Raw genomic sequence first — 9,503 nt, 5'->3', positions numbered from 1 at the left:
AACTAGAGGGGACTGGCGCTGCGATCGTTCAGCCACCATGGGAATTATGGGTAGTACACGGATTTGCCTAATCTTTGTGCTTACGGCTTCGAACGCACTTGTGGCTTTGTTTATTGCTGCGTTTTGACGTTCGTTTCGGATAAAAGAATAGACCATTGTGAACTTCGTGACTAGATTTGAATTGGTGAGCCTAAAGAAGTTAAAGTGGTAAAGTGGAACTGCTGACTTTTGCTGAACTTCGTTTTGCGACAAAGCGGATGCAGGCTACGCGGAGCCAAACGGAGACGAAAGAACGAAGTATAGAGAAATCCGTGTACTGCCAATCATTCCCATGTTGGCTGAAGCGCCATGCGTTGCAGCTCTCATAGACACTGGCGCCAGAGTTCCCTCTAGTAAGTATTATAGGAAACCTATGGATAGCGGGGGTCCTATGGGAGCACCCGTCCCCGCTCTCGTTCAACCGCACGCCTTAGGTGGTGCTACCTATAACCTGTTCGGCTCCTGCTCAGCGACCGGCCGGAAGGCGTTGGAATGATGCCATCGTTGCCATGTGTCTGCTTCTGTGACAAACTGCCAGTACGTGTGATTGTTTTTGCTAACCAGGCTATGTGAACTATTCATTAAATTTTAGTATTTAGGTTACATTGTTTCACTTACTTGTAAAGCCGCCTATTTGAGTGGGGAAGATTTGCTGCGCGGTTGCTTTTCGCCGTTCCACCCATTAAAGAGAAAAGAAACTCAAGTTAGCGTTTATGAATCTGTTGACGAGTCAGATATCCAATGCGAATACGATATGAAACTGACTTTAGGTTGTTTAGGACGCGTCAGGTAAAACGCAGTGCCCCTATTGAGCACTTACCATGCATGATACTCACCCACGACAGGTGCGGCAATTGTGGTCAATTATAGAAGAGAATAGCGCACATAGAAGGACAAGGGGCGAATATCAAGGACAGACACAGCTACTGTTAATTGTTAAAAAGCAGGTCACTGACCAATGTCAAAAAATAAAATGACGTTTCGGGGTCCGTACGGATCCCTTGTTCACATTGGAATGACAACGGCAGAGCAGCAGGTTCTTAAGTGGCGTTGAGCGCATGACGTAAAGTCCGCGAGTACACGTGGTTTAGTGTACCAGATGATCTGTTGATGGTATTACTTGTTGTCTGAATTATTAGTGGTTCAAGATTGAACCTCGCTGTCCAATTCTTCTCTGTGGCCATGATGCGCGCGTTGTCCCAGCTTATCTCGTGGCCCGTCTTCTCGGAATGCTCTGCGAGTGCATTTGTCACTGTGTGGCCCTTGGCGACGTCATTACTGTGCTGCTTCAAACGCTTGCAGAAATTTCCGCCTTCGCCAATGTACACCGATTCGCAGTCGGCGCATGGGATCTTGTAGACCACACCAGGAAAACGTTGCCGAGGGAGAGGATACTTCACATTTAGCAAGTCACCCTTAAGCTTGCTTGCTCGCACAAGCGCGATCTGGACACCACGTTTTCTAAACACGCGAGCTAGGGCTTCGCTTGCACCTTGAATGTACAGAATCGCTGCGCGCTGGTGTTTTGACGCTATATTATCAATGACTTGACTGTTTTGCTGCAGGTTATGCATGATCAACTTATTTGTCTTCTTAGTAAAATATTTGGGATATTTATTCCTGATGAAGTCATTTTCAATGGTCTGGAGCTCCTCCTGCAGGCTTCTTGCATCGGAACAGGTGTGAATGGCTCGTTGAACTAAAGAACGAACCACTGAGCGTTTGTCGACTACCGGCGTTTGTGTCACTGTGCCGCCAAGGGCCACACAGTGACAAATGCACTCGCAGAGCATTCCAAGAAGACGGGCCACGAGATAAGCTGGGACAACGGGCGCATCATGGCCACGGAGAAGAATTGGACAACGAGGCTCAATCTAGAATCACTAATAATTCAGACAAGTAACACAATCAATACATCATCTAGCACACTAAACCACGTGTGTTCCCGGACTTTACGTCATGCGCTCAACGCTACTTAAGAACCTCCTGCTCTGCCGTCATTCCACTGTGAACAAGGGATCCGGACGGACCCCGAAACGTCATCTTGTTTTTTGACATTCGTCAGTGACCTGTTTTTTAACAATACATTCACCTGACCAGACGGTATTCCGTCCAACTCTCGACTACACAAGTACTGCGGCTTTAACTCTTACTGTGACCTATACAACAAAATTTGTCTGTGAAATTATGCTACGATAATTTATTCACAGGAATGGGGTGCAGCCGCCGATATGCTTCTTTTATGATTTTATATGTGCAATAAGACAATGCTAAATTCACTGACATGCCTACCGAGGAAGAAAAATCAATATATTTATATGTCAAAAATAGCTGTTATAAACATTGACTGATCGCGCTTAAGGCGATGGTCGCTGTTGGGATGTGAAGCGCGTATACCGGACATCTGCCATTATACGTTTTTGGCCATGAAAAGCGGATCCCTCAAAGTGATAGCAAGGTTTCCGTTATAAGAACTTTGACGCGCGTATGTGAGTGATTCGAGCAATGTTATATCGCCTCAAAACTTAAACAAAACACATCTGTCACATTACTTATTCGTACCACATGTCCAGTTCGAGCTCATATTTCAAACAAAGATTTTGCGCTATCCAAGAACATGCTTCTTGCTGGAGCACATTTTGCGGTTGTTGTCTGCAATAAAAAAAAAACATATGCACGCGTACACAGCTGCATTTGGGCCGTAACTCAATAAAGTTTATTTACAGGGTCCTGGGCGCGCGATACGATGGATGTATTTAAACCCTGAAAATCTTGCGAAATCTTGGCTTTTCAGCTATTCTCTTTGCCTTTGCCTCTTTGGTTGTCTTGTCTCGCACATAGTTCAAGAAAAAAGGACGGCTAAATTTCTGCAAGACCATGCAGCCCCGCAATGGCTTCTCGGTGCTCGCTCTTAGCACCTTCATGGCTAAAAGGTGGTTTCATGACCACTGCAGGTAGCACTGTTCGCACGAAAAGTGCCATCAGCCTCTTTTTGCAAATGGCCAACGGCGCAAATGCTTCCGCTGCCCTTTCTAGAGTGCCCACAAAGGAAAGAAATGAAAGCATTGGGTATGAGAGCTCTTCCCTGTCTAAAGTGAATATCACAGCAGTAGCGGGGCCACGCGAGCTGGCAGCCTTGATTTTGTCGGTGCATTAGTCGTAACTGATGCAGTCCTCAGCTGCCTTGACCAGGAAGCCCGCTATAAGGCCAAGCGTGCAGGCCCTAATGCCTAGCTGTGGGGGACCTGAGGGAAGATAGAAATGAAAGATGTGCACGAATTATATCAAATATAGGTAAGGATGATTGCACCGACACATCCGTATACAGAAAATTGGGATTGTATCATTGTGCATATATACAACGTGCAGATGTGTGCTAGTGAGGGCACGTCAAATGCCCTGGTCCAAGCTAGGTTATTATATATGTTCAGGGCTGACACAACTCTAACGATCTATCACTACAACGTAGCTTATTATTGCTATGTGCCAGAGATGACTAATACCATTGCGATAACAGTGGAGAGAGCAGTTCCCAGGGAAGGCGGAGGAGGACAAAGCTTTTATTCAAAACCAACGTATTTTTTTTCTCGATCGCGGGAGGCGACGACGCTTAGTCGAGGGGTATGATCGCCTGAAGAAGGCCTCTTATATTTTTAAATGTAAGCCATAGCACCTGCTTGTACCATGGGCTTATCGTTACATTCAAAGACTGTATACAGTAAATTGACAAGCACGTCATCTACATTGTGCATTGACGCAAACGCAGCCTGGCAACATGCATTAGACTGACATGTAATCATGCTGTCACGAGACAGGAGCAGCAGAGTTTATAACACTGGCACGACATGGTAGACGAGAATCGTTTGACGCTGTGCAATAATTTTTGACGAATGGAAATCATCCCATTTCAATAAACCTACGCGAAAAAAACGCACCACCACATGTCTGCAGGGCTTCCAGAAGTGGCCGCGTCGTCTGTGTCATAGAAATAGATGTCGCTGCCGCACAGTCGTCTGATGACCTTGATTTTGGTGTACTTCTGACTGCATTTGCTAAGGTTTTGCGTCTGGTGCTGTGGGACACGACACCTGACTTGCATAGGGGGATCTAAGAGGGCATGATGCTTTCTCTGCACTTCCGCTTAGCGAAGAATGAATCAATCCCATCACTATAGACTTTCTGCAGAAATGAAAGAGCAGCACTGGCATCTGTCTGATCGTTGTATTCGTGTAGCTGTCTAATGCTGGAGAAAAGTGCTGCTACAGGGTCGCTGGAAAATTTTGCAGTCAAAATGTATAGGAAACCGGAACGGATAAGAAATTGTGTGCACTGGACTGTAGACATTGCGGTCAGTTGCAGAGCTCCGTACGTTTGAAGTGATATGAATGCCTTCTTGTGCGGTGCCGCGGCCTTCCATGCAGCGAAAAAAGATGGATGATCCCTCCGTTATAGAAATCGGTATAAGACGAAAGTTAAACGTGTCGTCACAGAAGCAGTACATTGTTTATAGTGCATTGGTATATGAGAGCTTGTACAACGTCTACTGTTGTTTGGCAGATATAGCATCGCTTGATGTGGACGCATCGTACTCACGTTGGTGCCTAGTGGCACATCTCCGTACCGAGGACTAACGCCCAAGATCATGATTTAACCCCTACGGTAGCTGAAGTCCTTAACGTATACGTGGACTCCGCATATGGTGAATCCCGCGCAAAGATGGCATCAACAAGCATATAATAAACACTAATGCTCAATATGCACTCCTTCAAAGCGACGTGAAATTTGAGAAACGCTACGCGCGTCGTGTCTTCCCTCTAGCCTGGCCGTTACTTCTCACAGGGCGAGCAGGGAACGCGGTGCGGCAGCCAGGCGAGCGTCGGAGAGCTATTTTTTTATATAGATGGATGCTATGAGCGAGGCTTGCGCTAAAACCGCCACCTCACGGTGTGTTAAAGCGTTGACGAAATTAAACTTGTTTTGGAAACGCGCCGAATGGGACGGTCGTTGCAACGGCGCGTTTTTTTTTTTCGAGGCTGGTGGCACATGTGTCACCGCCCCGTTATAAAGGAGACGCTCATAGCATCCATACATCCAAGATCACTTTTAGAGGCAAGTGTGAAAGATAAAAGGCGCGTTCATGTCGCTTCCGTAATGTGTTTGGCTGTAGCTCAGTGGGCTAAACGCCCGTCAGCCATCGTCGCGGACGGAGAGGTCATGGGTTCGATTCCCGTCAACGGACCTTTGTGTTAGTTTTTTTCTCTGCCATCTGATGACATTCATTTTGCTGACGTGCTTCCGTGACGGAAATACGTCATGAAAGTCTTGGTGGACCCCGGCATAAAACACTTTCGTGTTAAAAGGGTAAAAATTCCTGTTCCAGCCATAACAACCTGAAATTAAAGCAGTATCTTGTAGAAAACATGGAATTTAGCGAGACAGTGGAATGTACCTGTCTCGGGAACTGAACGGCGTCCTGTTTCGGTCCCGGCTTACAATGTGGAAGGTTGTATTCCTGATGTTGTGTATGGTGAACCACTTGAATAACATCTCCATTAACTCGATGGTTGGCAGGCAGTCTTCGAAGCCGAAAATGCCAAATCTTCGGCCGTGTTGCATGAGGTATCGTAGTCGCGATCGCGATCAAGACCGATCTAGTTGAAGGCGATTGCGATCCGTGCATCGCGATCTGGCTCGCAGATCGCAGTCTGTTTCAGGTATGCGCTAAACTCGATGCGGCTTTGTTTGGGCCGTGTAGCAGCGACCACTGTTGATCGCGACGAAAAAATCGGATCCAGATCAACCCTGATTGCCGTCGTAAAGTGTCGGTGTTACGCCGTTGTGAAATGAAGAAATTACAAAAATAATTTCTAGGATTTACACAAACTATGAGGGATTCGTCTTCTTTCTTTCCTTCCTTCTTTCTATTTCTGTCTTTCTTTTCTTTTTCTTCCTTCCTTCCTTCCTTTCTTTCTTTCTTTCTTTTTTAGCAAGTTTGATACGAAATAATAATATCGCAGTGAAAAATATTCCTGCGTGAGCTGTGCGCGTCACGCATCACGATGTCTACAAGGAATATAGAGGTCGCGTTTTTGTGATACAACACTAATACGAAATAGGTTTACAACTTTCATTATACATGCCTGTGGAGAGAACACTTCAAGGGCCCTCTTCACGCTCATTTTCTCGAAGTTTGTCGGGTAAACGCGCTTCCGTGTCAGATTCCGAACGAGCTTGAACGACGACTGTTTTTCTGTTATATCCAGCAACATTCGTAAATACTTGGGGCTGTAGAACTGACCATTGTTACAGAGTACTCGATTGGCGTACAGCAACTGCTTGCGTAGATTTTTCAAGATGTGAAAGTGGTCAAAAGCAAGAAAGAGCTTCCGATTATTGTCCACTGGGTGTCTGCAATAAAACAAAAAAGAAGGAAGGGGCTTGTTTGCGACGTAAATGTTTATCAACTGCGTACAAGGCTTTCTTTCCTGTTTTTTTTTTTTAACACGAAAGTGTTTTATGCCGGGGTCCACCAAGTACTTCCGTTACAGGATATGACGTTCATAAAATGGACGCCAACGCATGAGAAAGAAAAAAAAAACCAAGTAACATTGGGGGACTCTTAAGCTTCGCCTTTAAGAGTTGGATGCGATAGTGAAATCCGCCGCGTAGTGCGCACTTCAACCACTAAGTTCATACTTATTAATGCGTGTGGTTACACACGCACACACACGCACACAGACACACACGCGCGCGCGCCATGTATCTAGTAATGGTACAGGTTTTCGATCTAAAGCACTCCTGTGCGAGAACGGGGAAACATGTTTCTCACAATGCCTCAAAGATGGCAGCACATTATCTAATGTTTGCTGTTTTTCTTGATATGTTTTCCACTAGACAGACATAGTTGTCCATTTTTGGAGCTGTTTGCAAGTCGTGTGTGTTCGTTTTTAGCGGCGAAAGGCTTTTTTCGAAGCATGGCGGAGAGCTACAATACGTCGAATGGACTTATTTTCGTCGTGACACCTGCTGAACAAAATGCGTTAAGACTCCTTCAACTACATGGCATTTATGTAGTGTTTTTTTCCGAAACAGTTGCAAGTAACATCGTGGCTTTGTGGTAGGACACCTGCTTGCCACGCAAACGACCCGGGTTCAATCCTCAATGGGTCCAAAGATTTTTATTGGTTTATTTTATTTGCATCTTTCTCGATTTTTCGGTCACGGATGAATTTTCGCTCACAAGCGACCAAGCGACGCCATCACTGACGTCGTCGCCGACGGCGAAATTTCCGCGAAACGAGCTCTCTAACGCTATCGCGTTAAAAAGGTCCGCCGCTGGAAATCGAACCCACGACGTTGTGGCCGCGACGGTAAGCGCCCGACACTAAACCAACTAAACTACCTGGCAGATGCTGGACGCTTCACGAACGCGCCTTATACCTTACACACATTCTCTCTCGCACGGTGCTCTCTGTTGGCGGTGTAGGTAGGCGAAGCGGAGCGGGGCGGTGCCGCCGTCTGTGAGAGGTTCGATCAACACTTACTAGCGCTTACTCCGAGATTGCGCGCGATATCGGAGGTCATGGTTAAAGCGTCTCGATACCCGTGAGGGACACTGGCCGCGCTGGCGTCGCCGAGGGAACCCAGACGCAGTTACGTTATTTGCCTTTCGCTTCGTGTTAGCGTGCGCCGGGTCATCGGAGTAGTGAAGTTTCCACATGCACCAACGGGATTTCTCTGCTGCCGACTGCTTCGATTGCGAGAGCACCGGCTAGCAAAACTGCTGCAATACGCGTTGCAGAAAGAACGCGATTTCAAGGGGCGAATGTCGTGCCTTGGTGATGCGAGACAGAGGCCAGCAGGACGCACACGTTTACGGCTCAAGCTAAAAACCACGACGAACTAGGCGTCAACATATTAGACATTGTGCAAGCTCTCATATATCACTACACGATAAGCACTACTTCTGTGTAGACACGTTTCACTTTCGTGTTGTACAGATTCCTATGACGGAGGGATGAGCAATGTTTTTTTTTTTTTGAGGTAATGGAAACGTTAGCCGTACGGAAGACTTGTGCGTTATTAATTAATACCTTAAAATAAAAATTCTCCACACACGCCATAATCCTGCAGGCATCTGTATATATTCCATGCAGATGACCTGCAGCTTAAAACTTCCAAAATTTAAAATTTCCTAACCCTCAGATAAAGTCGAATGCAGGCGTATAATACGCATACATGTAACATCCATTTCAATGTAAAGGCGGGTCATTTACAGCGAGTGTATTGTTGATAACAATCTTGTCAAGGACACGACTTCCTTATACGTCGGCGCTAATACAAAAAAAGAGTCTAAAATGCTGAAGCACGCTTTTTTGCGTGAGCACCTCATTTCTATCACTCAAACCCGGCATGTGTGCACATGCATGCATTGAGGTCACGCTGTGAATATAAAATAGTTATATCACATTACGCACACTTAAATGTGAGTTCCCAACAAAAATAATTTCATACCTTACGGCACAACTGGCATCATTTGACCACTCCCGAATATGGTGAACATATTTGTGTTGGAAGTGGTTGTCAGCTACAAGTCGGACCACTTGGAATCCTGCCTCTTCGATGGACTTCATTACTTCAAGCGCTAGTCGATGCAGTTGGTCTTCTTTTATTGACTGCGTGAAATATTATCCCACAGGCAGGCTGAAAAACATAAAAATGCGCGGTATTTTATTATTTCGGTACAGCGCACCATTGATTGAGTTCATTTTTCTGATGTCGATGAAAGAATTAAATGTTTTTGTTTTTTTATGTCTAGGTGTCGTCAGCCTTTCAATCACAGCGAGGCATCTGCACTTGTGCTAGAAAAAGTGATGACATTCTTACGTGTAATGCGTTGATAGGCCTACAAATACAAAGACGAGAAGGTGTGTGGCCAGCTCATTCTGGATGCTCACTTTTTTTTTTCTAGGCCTCCCATTCTATGGACCTTGTCTCCTTTTTTTCATACTTCGCTGCTTGCCTTAATGGCATTTCACCCACAACCAAAGAGCCCATCTTTTCCTGAAAAAAAGCAACAGACAACAGGCACGCAAACAACGAGCATGCCTCAACGCAACCCATTTCTTCTTGTGCAACTGCTTACCGTGGTCTGCTGTTCGCCCGTCCTGGTCCCGTACAGGGTCAACCGGTGGCATTCCGTGGTGTCCCAGTGCCATGGCCTGCAGCACCCTACCTTGCAGCAGCGCCCTACCTTAGGGGCGTCAACGGCATCGAGTGCATGCCTCTCGGAACGTCAGAACCTGGCAGCCCCTTCTGCGAGCAATCCACGGCTACCACCCTGCGACCAGCCTCGGCTAGAGCATCGGTGTCCCACCCCGGATCACTCTACGCCACCCCCCCAACCCCCCCCCGTCTGCGCATGTCAGCTGCCAGGACCGGAACATCTGATCTGCCACCTATCT

General features: G+C 46.4%; 1 pseudogene; it reads right to left on the bottom strand.

Annotated features, from left to right (window-relative positions):
- Positions 1-3,192: 3,192 nt before the first annotated feature.
- LOC125757443 (uncharacterized) lies at positions 3,193-9,257 on the bottom strand (annotated as a pseudogene).
- Between the last annotated feature and the right edge of the window lie 246 nt (positions 9,258-9,503).

Source organism: Rhipicephalus sanguineus, chromosome 2 (assembly GCF_013339695.2).
Source record: "Rhipicephalus sanguineus isolate Rsan-2018 chromosome 2, BIME_Rsan_1.4, whole genome shotgun sequence".
In the NCBI taxonomy this organism is placed as follows: domain Eukaryota; kingdom Metazoa; phylum Arthropoda; class Arachnida; order Ixodida; family Ixodidae; genus Rhipicephalus; species Rhipicephalus sanguineus.
This window is presented reverse-complemented; position numbering and strand designations above follow the sequence as displayed.